Source organism: Loxodonta africana, chromosome 3 (assembly GCF_030014295.1).
Source record: "Loxodonta africana isolate mLoxAfr1 chromosome 3, mLoxAfr1.hap2, whole genome shotgun sequence".
NCBI classification, from domain to species: Eukaryota; Metazoa; Chordata; class Mammalia; order Proboscidea; family Elephantidae; genus Loxodonta; species Loxodonta africana.
The window spans coordinates 180,944,974-180,963,210 of record NC_087344.1 but is presented as its reverse complement, the minus strand read 5'-3'; positions in this window follow the sequence as shown (position 1 = coordinate 180,963,210).

Below are 18,237 nucleotides of genomic sequence, written 5' to 3'. Positions count from 1 at the left end.
TGGGGTCGTTGAAAGGCTGATGTACTATAATGTATGTGAAAACGTTTTCTAAAGGAGAAAGTATGGTACCTTGTGAGATGGTGATTCCTCCAGACTCAGGCATAGGCTATTCCTAACTTTGGTGAAGGAGATCTGCTTTTACTAAGCAGGGCTTTTTCATTTGCATCCTTACAACTTTCATTTATAGATCTTATCCTCAAGGATTTCAATGCCCTCTAAACATTGCTCACACCTCCGGTTGTTTGCCCATATTCAGTTGTCCTCCAGAGTCTAACTTTTTTCTTCTTGCAGCTTGTTTCACTGATTTAAAGTAGTTTTTAAATTTTTCTTTTTGTTGGATGCCTTATTTAACCCAAAATACATTGAGGCCATTGTTAGTTTCCTAGATAGTGGAAGAGAGCAGGGAAGGAGTGGAGAATCTTTCCAGTCACATTATCCTCTTCAAACCAAGATATTAAAGCAAGGACAAAGCAAAATTTCAAGGCTGCAGCCCTTCGTAGCCCTATGAGAGACAAATCTCATAAATACAGTTCTTGCTCTGAAAGTGCAAAAGGGGTAAATGATCTTCAGGTTTAAATATAGACCCAAAAGATAGGTACATACAATTTGCAAAAGAAATTTAGTCTTGTGACCCTTTGCAGGCAGCAGCAATTTACAGGTTAAAGTCTTGGTTGTAGTTTCAGTGTGAAGGATGTTCATTGTTTAAGCTGGACTCTCAGTCCTTGAACTCTGCCACCTACTGGTTTGCATGTGTGACTTCGGGCAATTCAGTTAACCTCCCTGAGCCTGTTTTGTAAAGAATGGGGGAAAAAAATGTGAAAAGGGGTTTTTAAAACACCATATAGATAACAGGTTTATAGATATATAGGTTTAAATGAAGTGCTCTGTGTGAAAATGTTATTTGCCCAAAATAGACTACTACCGAGTATGCAATTCATGAATATACATAAAATACCTCTTCCTGACAGAGAATCCCTTTGCTGTTGAGTCAATTTTGACTCATAGCAACCCTACAGGACAGAGTAGAATCGCCTCAGAGTTTCCAAGGTGCACCTGGTGGATTCAAACTGCTGACCTTTTGGTTAGGGGCCGTAGCACTTAACCACTACACCACCAAGGTTTCCTGACAGACAATAGTGAATAATAAATTAAGGGAATGAGTTCAAAGAAAGTATTATCACTGATAATAGAGGGTTAAACATGACCCCAATTAAGGAATCTGTAGATGTTAGGTGCCATCGATTTGGTTCCGGCTCATAGCAACCATACGTACAACAAAACTGAACACTCCCCTGTCCTGCACTATCCTCCCAACCGTTGCTATGTTTGAGCCCATTGTCGCAGACACTGTGTCAATCCATCTCATTGAGGTTCTTCCTTTTTTCTAATGACCCTCTACTAAACATGATGTCCTCCTCCAGGGACTGGTCTCTCCTGATAACATGGCCAAAGTGAGACGAAGTCTCAACATCCTTGCTTCTAAGGAGCATTCTGGCCATACTTCTTCTAAGACATATTTGTTCATTCTTCTGACAGTCCCTGGTATATTCAGCATTCTTTGCCAGCACCATAATTCAAAGGCATCAATTCTTCCGTCTTCCTTATTCATTGTCCAGCTTCCACATGCATATGAGACCATTGAAAATACCATGGGTCAGGCACCCCTTAGTCCTCAAAGTGACATCTTTACTTTTTAACACTTGAAAGAGGTCTTTTGCAGCAGATTTGCCCAATGCAATACATCCTTTGATTGCTGCTTCCATGGGAGTTGATTTTGGATCCAAGTAAAATGAAATCCTTGACAACTTCAATATTTTCTCTCCTTATCATAATGTTGCTTATTGGTCCACTTGTGAGGATTTTTGTTTTCTTTGTGTTGAGGTGTAATCCATACTGAAGGCTATAGTCTTTGATCTTCATCAGTAAGTGCTACAAGTCCTCTTCACTTTCAGCAAGCAAGGTTGTGTTATCTGCATATTGCAGGTTGTTAATGAGCCTTCCTCCAATCCTAATGCCCCTTCCTCTTCATATAGTCCAGCTTCTCGGATTATTTGCTCAACATACAGATTGAATAAGTATGGTGAAAGTATACAACCCTGACGCATACCCTTCCTGATTTTAAACTACACAGTATCCCCTTATTCTGTTCAAATGACTGCCTTATGAGCATAATTAAGTGTTCTGGAATTCTTTTTCTTCCCAATGTTACCGTTATTCTGTTATGATTCACACAGTCAAATGCAGATAGTTATTTTAAAAAATCATATTAGCTCAAACTTTGTCTTTAGAAAAATTAGAATGTGTCAACAGGAGGATAGAATCGCTATCCTCAGGGATTTCTAAGCTGATTTCTTAGAGGCATCCTGGGAGGTAATGGAGAAACCAGGGCCCCAGCAGGCAGAGTCTATCAGCTTGTATAAGGCTTTAGGGACCTGAAACACAGAAGGTTTCACAGTCACAAAGCCTGAAAAGCTGTACAGCATCTTGGGACCTTTGGGGGCTAAGTCACAGGGGCCTGAGCTATTATTGTCTCTCAGACTTACGTCTCCTTGATGCCACCACCCTACACTGGGGAAAAGGTATGAGGCACTCTCTGCTACTTAACCCAGCAGTGACCCTTCAGAACTGTTGACTCATAAGAAATTAAGGTTACTTGTATGAGAATAGGAGCCCTGGTGGCACAGTGGCTAAAAAGCTCGGCTGCTAACCAAAAAGTCAGCGGTTCGAACCCACCAGCCGTTCCACTAGAGAAAGATGTGACAGACTGCTTCCGTAAAGATAGGAAAGATGTGACAGACTGCCTCCGTAAAGATAGGGTTGCTATGAGTTGGAATCAACTTGACGGCAGTGGGTTTGGTTTGGGTTTGTATGAGGTTAAGATTCAAGTACATGGGTAAAATATGAAGCTTATGAATCTAAAAGATCACCTACTTTTACCAGGTATATGGACAGAGTTCCAATAGGAAATAGATGATATGCTCAAAATTATGAAGGGCTATTTTTTAAAAGTATGGGTAGGGATAGATAGTTCAGTAACTGAAGGTAGTAACAGCCCTCAGTTGTCTGAAAAGACAAAGGAAGGCAGTGGTTACCAGGACCTGGAAGAGGGGAACTGTTTTGAGAGGAGCAGTGACCTTCAATCAAGGGGCACAGCTAGGCCAGGTGACCCCAAGGAAGGGTGCCTGGAAAATCAATACACTGACCTCATTATTCTCCCTGTCTCCAATGTCCTGCCAGGGCTCCCTATTGGCTGAATCCAACTGGAAGCTAAAGCATAGGGGAGCCCATTGATGTAGTTCATATAGGTTAGCTTCCGAAGATAGAAAGCGGGATGTAGAAGGGAGGAGAGAGTATTCTGGAAGGAGAGACAGAAGATATTCAGCATACCTTAGAGATGAAGACCCCATCCATTACCTGTAAGAGAGATTATCTTTGATTATCCTTGCTCAAGTCTTGCTAGCCGACACCTCTATGAAGAAATTCCCTGAATTAGTTTTTGTGCAAAATTTACTTTGGGGAGCTTGCAGGAACAGCTGGTTGGAGACGTTTCTTCTCCTCATTTCTTAACTGCAATCTGAGATAAATTAAGCTGCCCAAAGCCAAGAGGTTATGATAGTATTCTGATTAAATGATAAACTACAGAGGAAAGAACACTCGTAACTCAACATAGGAACTGTAGTCTTGGAAAAGAGGAGAGTAGGTTTTACAAACTATGTGACTCTGAGCAGTTTTTGAAACTATATATAATGATGATGATGATACACACCTTTCAAGGTAGGTGCGTATATGCATATGCAAAGTGCCTAGTGCACGGGCAGCCTTGTAGCAAACGCTTAAAGCATGGTAGCTATTGTTACTGGCTCTTCTCCCAAGCAGCACTTTCCTTCACAAGGAGGAACTTCCTTAAACTTTAGGAGTGGTTATGGGAGCAAAGTACAGCCCCACACTTTTGCTCAGGGGTCCCCTATACTCTTTTGTTTAAAAATAAATTTGTTGTTGTTGGTTAAGAATATGCACAGCAAAACATACACCAATTCAACAGTTTCTACACATACATTTCAGTGACACTCTGGTTATATTCTTCAAGTTGTGCAACCATTTTCACCCTCCTTTTCTGAGTTGTTCTTCCCCGTTAACATAAACTCACTGCCCCCTAAAGTTCCTATCTAATCTTTGGAGTTGGTGTTGTCAATTTGATCCCACACAGATGGAATTTAAAAGAGCATAATGCTCAAAGCAGACATTCTTTACTAGTTAAACTATTGTTTGGTTTTAAGAAGATTTCAGGGGGTATTTTTGGTTTGAGGTTTAAAGATTATCTCAGGACAATAGTTTTGAGGATTCATCCAGCCTCCATGGCTCCAGGAAGTCTGTATTCCATGAGAATTTTAAATTCTGTTTTGCATTTTCTCCCTTTTTATGAGGATTCTTCTATAGAATCTTTGATCAAAATGTTCAGTAATGGTAGCCAGGAGCCATCCAGTTCTGGCCTCATGGCCAAGGAGGCAGTTGTTTATGGAGGCAATTAGTCACATATTCCATTTTCTCCTTCTATTCCTGACTTTCCTTCTTCCTCGTTTTGTCTTGGATGGCTATTTACAAGTTCTTAAGACCCCAGGCACTAAGCAACTAACAAGGGATAGAGCAGAAGCACTAAACACCATTATTAGGCCAACTAACTGGGATATTCCAGGAAATAAGCCTCCAAACCAAGGAACCAAATTCCATGAAGTGTTTGGTTGTACCTAGCTGCCTCAACAGCTACTCTTTTTTTTTTTTTTGTCATTGTTGTAAATATATCTACCGCTCAACTTTTGCCATTTGCAACTTTTACAAATATACAACTTACTGACAGCAATTAATCAATTGAGCAATTCTACCCTTAATCAATTCGATTTTTTCCATCACTGTAAACCCAAACTCAGTACTCCATAAGCAATAGCCCCCTTTTCCTCCCTTTCTCCCACCTTTGGTAACCGATAATAAACTTTGGTCTCTATACATTTGCCTGTTCTTGTCTTTTTATGTAAGTGAGGTCATATGGTATTTGTTCTTTTGTGATTAAGTTATTTCAAGCATAATGTCTTCAAGCTCCATTCATATTGTAGCATGTATCAAAACTTAATTTCTCCTTTATTTCTAAAAAAAAAATTTAATTTCACTTTAACCCAGTGCCATCAAGTTGATTCTGACTCATAGCGACCCTGTACGACAGACTAGAACTGCCCCATAGAGTTTCACTTTAGTCACTGTTAATAACGTCCCCTCTGTCTTCATTACCTAGAGCTGCCACAACAAATATCAAAAGTGGGTGGCTTTAAAGAACAGAAATTTATTTTCTCACAGTTCAGGAGGCTAGAAGATCGAATTCAAGGTGTGGCTGTATTTTTTTTTCTGGCTGAGTAGTATTCCATTGTGTATATGTATCACATTTTGTTTATCCATTGTTCTGTTGATGGGCATTTAGGTTGTTTCCACCTTTTGGCTATTGTGAATAACTACTGCAATGAACATTGATATAAAAGTCTCTGAGTCTCTGCTTTCAAGTCTTTTGGGTCTATACCTAGGAGTGGAATTGCTGGGTCATTGGTAGTTCTATTTTTATTTTATTTTCAGTTGTACTTTAGATGGTTTACAGAACGAGCTTCTCATTAAAGAGTTAGTACACATATTGTTTTATGACACTGTTAACAACCCCACAGCATGTTAACACTCTCGCTTCTTCACCTTGGGTTCCCTATTACCAGCTCTCCTGTCCCCTCCTGCCTTCTAATTCTTGCCCCTGGGCTGGTGTGCCCCTTTAGTCTCGTTTTCTTTTATAGGCCTGTCTAATCTTTGGCTGAAGGGTGAACTTCAGGACTATGTTTAGTTTTTTGAGGAACCCACACAGTTTTCCACATTGGCAGTACCATTTTGCATTTCTACCAGCAGTGGACAAGGGTTCCAACTCCCCACATCCTTGCCAACATTTGTTGTTTTCTATTTTTTTTTTTTATCTTAACCATCCTAGTGGGAGTGAAATGGTATATTACTGTGGTTTTGATTGGCATCTCTCTGGCTAATGATGTTGAGCATCTTTTTATGTGTTTGGTGGCCATTTGAATGTCTTCTGTGGTGAAATGCCTTTTTAAATCCTTTGCCCATTTTATGATTAGGTTGTCTTTTTGTTGTTAAGTTGTCAAAGTTTTATATATATTTTGATTATTAGGTTCTTAAAAAAATTTTTTTTTTTTATCAGATATACAGTTTCCAAGGATATTCTCTCAGTCCATAGCTTGTCTTTTCAAGTTGTTGTTAAAGTCTTTTGATGGACAAAAGTTTTTAATTTTTATGAGGTCTCCTTTGTCTTTTGCTGTTTGTGCTTTTATTATACTAGATAATACATTATTAAAAGCTAGGCCTGACAGCATTGCCCCTGCAATTTCTTCTAAGAATTTTATAATTTTAGTTTTCACTAAGGACATTTAGGTCCTTAATCCATTTTGAATTTATTTCTGTGGTATGTGTGGTATGAAGCATGGATCCTGGTTCATTTTTCTGCATGTGGAAATCTAATTTTCCCAGCACCGTTTATTAATTTTTAAAATAACATCTTATTGTGTTTTAGGTGAAAGTTTACATAGCAGATTAGGTTCCCATTAAATAATTTTTATACAAATTGTTCAGTGATACTGGTTACAATTTTCATAATGTGTCAGCATTCTCATTATTTTTATTCTGTTTCTATTGATCTAGTTTCCCTTCCCCTCCTTGCCATCTCATCTTTGCTTTGGGTTAAATGTTGACCGATTGGTCTTACATAGTTGATTGTTTTAGAGAGCACATTACTGTCGGGTAGCATTATTTTATAAGCCTGTCTTAGTCATCTAGCACTGCTATACAGAAATACCACAAGCAGATGGATTTAACAAGGAGAAATTTATTCTCTCTTACTCTAGTAGGCTAGAAGTCCAAATTCAGGGCACCAGCTCCAGGGGAAGACTTTCCATCTTTGTCAGCTCTGGGGGAAGGTCCTTGTCATCAATCTTTCCTTGGTCTGCACAGGAACCCCGGGTCCAAAGTATGCGCTCTGCTCCCAGTGCTGCTTTCTTGGTGGTATGAGGTCCCTACATCTCTCTGTTCACTTCTCTCTTTTGTATCTCAAAAAAGATTGGTTTAGAGACAGAAAGGGCCACATGAACCAGTGACTACATCATCCTGAGACCAGAAGAACTAGATGGTGCCCGGCTACAACCAATGACTGCCCTGACACGGAACACAACAGAGAACCCCTGAGGGAGCAGGAGAGCAGTGGGATGCAGACCCCAAATTCTCATAAGACCAGACTTAATGGTCTGACTGAGACTGGAAGGACTGCAGTGGTCATGGCCGCCAGACCTTCTGTTGCCCCAGGACAGGAACCATTCCTGAAGCCAACTCTTCAGACATGGATTGGACTGGATAATGGGTTGGAGAGGGATGCTTGTGAGGAGTGAGCTTCTTGGATCAGGTGGACACTTGAGACTATGCTGGCATCTCCTGCCTGGAGGGGAGGTGAGAGGGTGGAGGGGGTTAGAAGCTGATGAAAAGGACACGAAAAGAGAGAGTGGAGGGAGAGAGCGGGCTGTCTCATTAGGGGGAGAGTAACTGGGAGTGTGTAGCAAGGTGTATATGGGTTTTTGTGTAAAAGACTGACTTGATTTGTAAACTTTCACTTAAAGCACAATAAAAATTATTGAAAAAAAAAAGAGATTGGTTTAAGACTCAATCTAATCTTGTAGACTGAGTCCTGCTTGATTAACATAACTGCCACTAATCCCATCTCATCAACATCATAGAGATAGGATTTATAACACATAGGAAAATCACATCAGATGACAATCACACAATACTGCGAATCATGACCTAGCCACATTGATACATATATTTTGGGGGAACCCAATTCAATCCATTACAAAGCCAATCTATTCTTTGGCTGAAAGGTGACCTCCAGAAACAGCTTCAGTTCCAAATTCAAAAGGTATCCTAGGGCAATATTCTCAGGGTTTCCTCTAGTCTCCATTGGTCCAGTAGGTATGGCCTTTTTTGGGAACTCGAATTTTGTTCTACATTCTGTCTGGGACCTGTTGTGTCCCTGGTCAGAACAGTCAGTAGTGGTAGCCAGGCACCAGCTAGTTCTGATTGCAGGTTAGAAGAGACTGTGGTTCCTGTGGGCTGTTAGTCCTGTGGACTAGTTTCTGCTTTGAGCCTTTGGTTTCCTTCATTCTCTTTTGCTCCATATGAGTAGAGACCAATAGCTGTATCTTAGATGGCCACTCGCAGGCTTTTAAGACCTCAGACGCTACTCACTAAACTAGGATGCAGAACATTATCTTTATGAAACATGTGTGCCAATTGACTAAGTTGTCCCCCAATATTAGAGCCCCAAGCCTTTTAACCCAGTAAATCAATCCCGTGAGTTGTTTGGCTATGTCTACAAAGCCTCCATAACTGGGCCCCCTATGTGTTTTGTTATATATATGGACAAATATGCAGCACACACAAATGTGTATATACATACGCCTACAGATACACCTATGCATGGGTGTACTTTTACTTGTATATGCCTTCCTATACACATATATGTGTAGATATCTACCTATATAACCACACACATATTTTTTGGTTGTTAATACTGTTGTTGCAAAATTGTATATGTTATAGCATTTACTGAAATTGTCCCTGTTTCTTATGTACTTTTTAGTGTCTTTATTTACCTTGGTCAAACTGTGATGACTTCACCCAAATTTGGTATTGCCTTTCCTATCACCAAAAATACCAAGTGTCTACTAGGAAGTATTTCCATTCCCTTTCCCTCCCATTCCTGGTAACCACCAAAGAACGTTGCTTTCTGTGTTATCTGTTCTTGAGATTTTATAATATTGGGACCATACAATATTTGTCCTTTTGTGATTGACTTATTTCATTCAGCATAACGTCCTGCAGATTTATCCATGTTATAAAATGTTTTGCGAACTCTTCATTAGTTTTTATAGCTGTGTAGTATTCCATTGCGTGTATGTACCACAGTTTGTTTATCCACCCATCTGTTGATCAGCACTTAGGTTGTTTACATTTTTTTGCTATTGCAAATAATCCTTCAGTGAACATACATGTGCATAAGTCTATTCGTGTTTCTGTCCTTAGATCTCTTATATATATACCTAGAAGTGGAATTCCTGGATCGTAAAGTATTTCGATTTCTAGCTTTTTGAGGAAGTGCCGTACCATTTTCCATAGTGGTTGTGCCATTTTACAATCCCACCAACAATATATAAGAGTTTCAATCTCCCCACAATCTCGCCAGCATTTGTGGTTTTCTGTTTTTTTTTTTTTTGGATCATTGCCATTTTTTTTTATTAACTTTTATTGAGCTTCAAGTGAATGTTTACAAATCAAGTCAGACTGTCACATATAAGTTTATATACACCTTACTGTGTACTCCCACTTGCTCTCCCCCTAACGAGTCAGCCCTTCCAGTCTCTCCTTTCGTGACAATTTTGCCAGCTTCCAACTCTCTCTGTCCTCCCATCCCCCCTCCAGACAGGAGATGCCAACACAGTCTCAAGTGTCCACCTGATATAATTAGCTCACTCTTCATCAGCATCTCTCTCCTACCCACTGTCCAGTCCTTTTCATGTCCGATGAGTTGTCTTCGGGAATGGTTCCTGTCCTGGGCCAACAGAAGGTTTGGGGACCATGACCGCCGGGATTCCCCTAGTCTCAGTCAGACCATTAAGTATGGTCGTTTTGTGAGAATTTGGGGTCTGCATCCCACTGATCTCCTGCTCCCTCAGGGGTTCTCTGTTGTGTTCCCTGTCAGGGCAGTCATCGGTTGTGGCCGGGCACCAACTAGTTCTTCTGGTCTCAGGATGATGTAGGTCTCTGGTTCATGTGGCCCTTTCTGTCTCTTGGGCTCTTAGTTATCCTGTGACCTTGGTGTTCTTCATTCTCCTTTGATCCAGGTGGGTTGAGACCAATCGATGCATCTTAGATGGCCGCTTGTTAGCATTTAAGACCCCAGACGCCACATTTCAAAGTGGGATGCAGAATGTTTTCATAGTAGAATTATTTTGCCAATTGACTTAGAAGTCCCCTTAAACCATGGTCCCCAAACCCCTGCCCTTGCTCCGCTGACCTTTGAAGCATTCGGTTTATCCCGGAAACTTCTTTGCTTTTGGTCCAGTCCAGTTGAGCTGATCTTCCATGTATTGAGTACTGTCCTTCCCTTCACCTAAAGCAGTTCTTATCTACTAATTAATCAGTAAAAAACCCTCTCCTACCCTCCCTCCCTCCCTCTCCCCCTCGTAACTACAAAAGTATGTGTCCTTCTCAGTTCATACTATTTCTCAAGATCTTATAATAGTGGTCTTATACAATATTTGTCCTTTTGCCTCTGACTAATTTCGCTCAGCATAATGCCTTCCAGGTTCCTCCATGTTATGAAATGTTTCACAGATTCGTCACTGTTCTTTAACGATGCGTAGTATTCCATTGTATGGATGTACCACAATTTATTTAACCATTCATCCGTTGATGGACACCTTGGTTGCTTCCAGCTTTTTTCTATTGTAAACAGAGCTGCAATAAACATGGGTGTGCATATATCTGTTTGTGTGAAGGCTCTTATTTCTCTAGGGTATATTCCGAGGAGTGGGATTTCTGGGTTGTATGGTAGTTCCATTTCTAACTATTTAAGATAACGCGAGATAGATTTCCAAAGTGGTTGTACCATTTTACATTCCCACCAGGATCATTGCCATTTTTGCAGGGGTGAGATGGTATCCCATCGTAGTTTTGATTTGCATCTCTCTAATGGCTAATAGGAGCCCTGGGGGCACAGTGGTTATGAGCTCAACTGCTAATCAAAAAGTTGGAATCCACCAGTCACTCCTCGGAAACCCCACGAGGCAGTTCTACTCTGGTCTATGGGGTCACTATGAGTCAGAATTGACTCATCGGCAAAGGGTTTGGTTTTGGTTTTTAATGGCTGGTAATCATGAGCATCTTTTCATGTATTTGTGGGGCACCTGAATGTCCTCTTTGGTCAAGTGTCTGTTCATGTCCTTAACCCCCCCCCTTTTTTTAAATTTTATTTCATCGTGCTTTAGGTCAAAGTTTACAGAGCAAATTAGTTATCATTCAAAAATTTAAACACATAAGAGCCTTCACACAAACAGATATATGCACACCCATATTCATTGCAGCACTGTTTACAATAGCAAAAAGATGGAAGCAACCAAGGTGCCCATCAATGGATGAATGGATAAATAAATTATGGTATAAAAATTTATACACAAATTATTTTGTGACATTGGTTGCAATCCCTGCAATGTGTCAGCACTCTCCTCCTTTCTGCCCTGGGTTTCCTATTTCCATTTGTCCAGCTTTCCTGCGGTTCCTGCCTTCTTGGCTTTGCTTTTGAGCAGGTGTTGCCCATTTGGTCTCATCTACTTGATTGATCTAAGAAGGACATTCCTCACGTGTGTTCTTTTTTTATACCCGAAACCTTGAGTCCATACATCTATTGGTATCGACTCCTAGCGACCCTACAGGACAGGGTAGAACTGCCCCATAGGGTTTCCTAGAAGCGGCTGATGGATTCGAACTGCCAACCTTTTGGTTAGCAGATGAGCTCTTAACCGCTGTGCCACCAGGGCCTGTCCAATCTTTGCCTGAAAGGTGGGCTTCAACAGTGGCTTTGGTTCTGAGTTAGAAGGGTGTCCAGGGGCCATTGTCTTGGGGGTTCCTCCAATTTCTGTTAGACTAGTAAGGCTGGTCTTTTTTGTCAATTTGAATTTTATTGCACATTTTTTCCCCTGGTCTATCCGGGACCCTCTACCGTGATCCCTGTCAGAGAGGTCAGTGGTGATGCCCAGGTACCATCTAGTTCTTCTGGATTCAGGCTCGTGAAGATTGTGGTTCATGGGGTCCATTAGTACACTGGACCAATATTTTTCTTGTGTCCTTGGTTTTCTTCATTTTCCTTTGCTTGGGACAGGATGGGAGCAATAGATGTATCTTAGATGGCCACTTACAAGCTTTTAAGACCCCAGATGCTACTCACCAAAGTAGGATGCAGAACGTTTTCTTTATGAACTATGTTATGCCCACTGACCTAGATGTCCCCAAAGACCACGATCCCCAGCTCCCAGGCTCAGTATCTTGGTCCCTCAAGGTGTTTGGATGTGTTTAGAAAGCTTCTATGACTGTGCCCCTTTGTGCTCTATTATATTTATGAATACACATGCTGTACATACAAATATGTATGCAAAAACATCCACAGTCTAACCTATGTATATAAGTTGGTATACTCCTATACACCTTCCTTCCCCAATCAGCATACATATCTGCCTCTATATCTGCTTGTAAGTTATTATTTTTTTTTTACTGTTGTTGTAGTGTTGTATATGCTGTAGTATGTACTGTGGTTGTCTCTATTATTATTATTTTTTTCTTGTGTTCTTCTAAGTGTCTTCCTTTCCATTGGCCAAGTTATACTGACTTTCCCTATATCTTAGCCAATTTTTTGATTGGATTGTTTGTCTTTTTGTTGTTGAGTTGTTCAAGTTATCTATATACAATATTTAGAGATTAGACCCTTATCATATACATCATTGCCAAAGATTTTTTCCCCAGTCTGTAGGTTCTCTTTTTACTCTCTTGGTAAAGTCTTTTGATGAGCATTAGGTATTTAATTTTTAGGAGGTCTCAGTTATCTAATTTATCTTTTGTCATTCATGCATTTTTAGTTGTTTAATAGGCTATTTATGCTGAAAATTAGGTCTCCTAGTTTTGTCCCTATGCCACTTAGGACTTTATAGTTTTAGCTTTAACATTTAGGTCTTTGGTCCATTTTGAGTTAGTTTTTGTGCATGGTGTGAGGTATGATTCCTGTTTTACTTTTTTTCAAATGGATATCCGGTTTTGCCAGCACCATTTGTTAGAGAATATTTCTTCCCCATTGAATGGATTTCGACCCTATGTTAAAGATCAGCTGCCCTAAGACGGACAAATTTACTCAATTCTATTCCATTGGTCTATGAGTCCGTCACTGAACCAGTACCAGGCTGTTTTGATTACTGTGGCTGTATAGTAAGATTTGAGATTGGGAAATGTGAGGCCTCCTACTTTGTTCTTCTTCTTCAGTATTGCTTTATCTATTTGGGACCTCTTTCCTTTCCATATAAAGTTGAAGACTAGTCTTTCATTTCATTAAAGAATATTGTTGGGATTCGGACCTGGATTGTATTATATCTATAGATTGCATTTGGTGGTACTGACATTTTTACAATGTCAGGTCTTCCAATCCATGAGTGTGGAATATTTTTCTATTTATGTAGATCTCTTTTAGTTTCTTGCAGTAGTGGTTTATAGTTTTCCTTATATAAGTCTTTTTTAGGTTTATTCCTAGTTATTTTATCCTTTTGAGGGCTATCATAAATGCTGTTTTCTTGATGTCCATTTCAAAGACCTCCTTGTTAGTGTAAAGGAACCCTACTGATTTCTGTGTGTTGATCTTATACCCTGCCACTTTGCTAAATCCTTCTATTAGTTCCAGTAACTTTCTTGTGGAGTTGCTGGGATTTTCTATGTATAGTTATGTCATCTGCAAATAAGGATAGTTTTACTTCTTCTTTTCCAATTTGGATATACTCTACTTCCCTTATTGTTCTGGTGAGGACTTCCAGTACAATTTGAGTAAGAGCGGCAATAAAGGGCATCTTTGTCTCACTCCCATTCTCAAGGGGAATGCATATATGTGCTCAGTTATGTTGAGGAATTTCCCTTCTATTCCTATTTTGCTGAGAGTTTTTTATCAGGACAGGGTCCAACACCATTTACTGAAGAGACTTTTCTTTTCCCATGGAATGAACTTACCATCCTTGTCAAAAATCAGTTGACCATAGTCCCCTATAATATTAACTTACCTTGTTATCTATCAAAAATCTTGCACAAACCCTACATGGATGTAGTTATCACTGCGTTGCTCCCACTTCGACCCTCTCATGTATTTTCTACCTAATGATCAATCTCCTTGGGTAGAGGGCTCACTTTCACAGATAAAGAAAATCTTAGGATAGGTTCTTTAATTCATGTTTTTTTCCACCATCATTTAAGAATCTTATCTTTCACAGAACTCAAAATTACCTATCAAATTACTTTCCATTTTTTCCATTTTCCTGATAATTTCTCTCACTAGGATTTTAATTCAACAAGACTCTTAGCTTATTGTTCAAGGCTCCTGAAGTCCCTGCTCTTTTTCCATCAGCACAGTATCTTGTATTTCATAAGTGCACTGTATTTGTTGACTATATGTATTTACCAACAAGCAATTATCCACCCGCAGCCTAATACATAGTAGGTGTTTAACGTCCTAAAAATTTACTTTGAGAGCTTGCCTGGATATTCTAGTTGTTAATCACAGATGCTGATATGTCCTTGGCCTTGGGATCATACTTTTTCTTAAGAAAGGTATCTATAATGTTAACTGAGCAGCTTTTGAGAACACTACATACTAGCTAGCCAGATTGGTCTACTCAACCCTTGGCATCAATGGCAATTTTGCCACAACCAGGCTAGCTACTTATATTTGCTGAATAAATGTGTGCTGAATGGACTGCGACAGCAGCAAGCAGCTTATTAACTAAGAACAGCTATGAAGCCAGCAGGGCAAATCCACAATTTCCAAGCCTCACCACGCCTGGCATTTTCCCCCTACATCTCAGCAATGACTTTATTCCCACGCAAGGGCACAGAATTCTTCCCTTCAGCTACTATTTTCCTCCCTTGGTTGTTTACTTTCAGGGAAAGGGGGGCAGTGCTGAGAAAAGGGAAGCAGACAGATGTGAATTTAACAAGACAGTCAAAAGCTCTCTCCATTCTCACCTCAACTTTCTTTTTTTTTTTTACCTCAACTTGTTCTGCCTTGCTCAGGCTAAGGGAAAGTAGCTAAATAAAAGGCAGAATGTGTGAATGTGTTAGAAGAGACTGCCAACAGGGGTCTCCTCATTAGATCAGTTGGGTAGGGAAAACTGGCTGTTGAAGCTTATCTGTGATCAGGGAGTAGATACAATATTTGAGCAGGAGATGAAAAATAATTCAGTGATACCCTGACATGGTAAGGCTTTGACATTTTATTAAGAAACATCTTTATTTTAAATGATAGTACAAAAATTGCATATATAATATAGATCTGTATAGTTATATACACACAATGCTCACCCACACATACATACACACAACCTTGCTCATCAGAATCAAACCCTATTTCATTAAAATGCTAAATAAAAAGGAGAATTACATTTAAGCTTTCCTAAAAATATACTGTACATAAAGCTGTCAGACAACCTGAAAAACTGAGGGCATTTTGAGAAGAATCTAGGCACTTTCATACCTCCCCACCACACACAAATGGCCTTGGCAGAAGGCAGGAGGAGAGTACACAGTGCAAAGCCAGGGAAGGGCGGTGCTACCATTGTTATGGATAAAGCTGTATGTCTGTAACCAACTGGGAAGCATAGGATATACAGTGTGACCTAGATTAATTCTCAGAAACAAACCATCTCAGAATAAACAGAAAATAATGTGGTGGGAAAGGAGGAGGGAGAGTGAAGAGAGAAAAGACAAGGCCCACGATTAGAAATGACCTACTAATTAAGTTCTAGTACCTGGGAAAGACTCAAGGAGATAAGAACTAATGGGGTCACAGAAGCTGAAGTTGTCGGGGGAGATAGAGATAGGAAATCATAATTTCCTGCCATTAACAAGCCAAATTACAACTGTAGAGTCTAGGGATATCATCCCACCCCCCAATTCTAGTGAGGCTCAGAAAAAGGCTGCACCAGAAGTTCAGAACTACTTGATTCTAATTCACATCCTTCTTGCTCCAGGTGTCTTGTTAACTAAATTGGCATAGGCAATAGAGTGCTAACTCAGAAAGGGGAAATCCATCATATAAAGTAGAAATAGATAAGAGCCTACAGCAGTATATAGGCAGTCTTGACATGTATTCCATTCCAAAGCTCTTTTCTGGCAGTACAAAGATGGGTCTGCCTGTAGGAGTATAGAAGCCATTTTCCAATAAAATATGACAAAAAATGTTTCCCACTCAATATTAAACTCACATGAAGAGTTTACTATATGCCCCACATTGTCTAGCCCTGGAGGCCCATAATGTTTTTCAGGAGAGAGCTGCACACACTTTCTCTCCAAAATGATGAGATTTCCAAACGAGGAAAGTGGATGTATAGAATGTCTGCTCCTTCTGCGATGGCCCTTTACCTGGGGTTTCCTTCCCGTTCAGAGGTGTAAGAGATTTACAAGTGCCAGTCAAAATAGCTGCCACAGGAGTGGAAAGGAGGCCTGCCCTGTGGCGGGGCAACTCCAGCTCTACCTCTGACACTAGTCTGAATGTTATCATCACATTATATGCTAAACAAATCCCTTTAAAGCTAGGTACTGGCTCTCCCTGGGGCCTTACTCCTCAGGTTTCTCATTATTGCCTCTAAGAGAGTTTTCCAGCAGACAGTCTCTCAGACAGGGCCAAAGCAATGCTTTTTCTTCCTCAGTCTCCATATTGTGCATATTCTGAGGCAATCCTAAGAAACCTTCTCTATGTGTTTAATGAAATAAGAATATTTCCAGGTTATACCAGGTACTTTAGAGCTGAATCTCAAATAATCAAAGAAAAAAGTAGGGAAATCCCACTAACATACACTCAGCAAAGGGATATAAAAAAAATGGCCCGGTCATACAATACCTACTTCATCTAGACAGCCCTCTGTAAAGTAATTTCTTTTACATCAATAGAAAAAAAGAAATAATTTCACATGCCATAGATTTCTAACATTACTGAGCAGGCACGAAAATTTTAATAAAGCAATGGTAAGGCTGAAGAAGAGGTAAAGGCAAAAACAACATAGATCTGACAGAAAAAAAAAAAAGAACATCTTTTAAGGCACTGGGTTAAAAACAGAAAATCTAAAGCCAACTTCTCTCATATTTTAATTAAGAGACCCTAATTCTGGCAAGACAATTAAGAGATCCCACAGAGGTAGTGATAGGAAGGGAATGCAGGTTTATAATTAATTTCCCTGAAGCTAGGAACAAGAAATTAAGATTTACTTCTCCCTCTTTTTTGGGGGAAGGCTTAAGACCAAAATGCAAATACAGAGTCTAAAATTCCTGACATTAATATTGATATTGCAAAGCAGCTTTATTTAGTAGTAGGCAACTACCCTAGACTCCAAATTTCTCCTGCTCAAGTACCAACTCTGAAACACTTATCTGGGGAATGGACACTGTTATTTGACCTTCTATAAGCTGCCAATAAGTGAGTTGGAATCCCCAAAACCAGAAGATCTAAGCAACATTATCCCAACTTCCATGGCTGATCCAGAAAGATAAGCTAAATCCTGAAATGGTACTGCCATTAATGCACTTAATATTTAACTTGTAACTACTTCAAGGTCTCCTGATTTATCATTCTCTTCATGGCAATACAACTGGGAATTAAATTCTATTCCCCTTGTCTGGTATGCTAAAAGGTCTGTTCCAAGAAAACAAAAATGACTGTCTTTTTTGCTGTATCCACCCCTTTCCATACATTCCCTTCTCTCCCTCCCTACCCCAGCCCCTTCTCTAACAAATTCTTCCATCTCAGAGACCCTGTCATCAAAAATGACTTAGATTGTACTAGAGAATTTTGGGGGTGGGAATGATAGCCTCCTAGAGGAAAAGAATAAAAAGAATTAAACATTTGCCAAAAAAAAGTAGGAACTCTGCTGTGTGCTGAAGAAGGGAGTGCCCCCAATCATTAGCTACCTCAGAGTGAGTGGCTGGGCCTGGGTAGCTTCTGTAGAGTTATCCTCTGCCCCATTACATATACATATATATATAATTTTTTTAGAAAAGGAATTAAAGTGAACATATGAACTAACAACACAAATGATACTTGGTCCCTCTATTGGAGGAAAGGCTCTGAAAAGGCACGTATAGCAGCTTATTGTTAGCACCTGGTTCCCAAAGGGAAGCAGAATGAAGAAAAACATCACAAACAGGAACAAGACGATCTGGTAGCAGATATTACAATTTCCTGCTTACCCTTACCTCGGCCCCTCACTGCATTACTCCCACCATCCCCAAGAGCACTGAGTAATCTCTGATCATCTGGGAAATGCTCAGCACTCAGGTCTGTGGAAAAAACCTAGCTAAGGT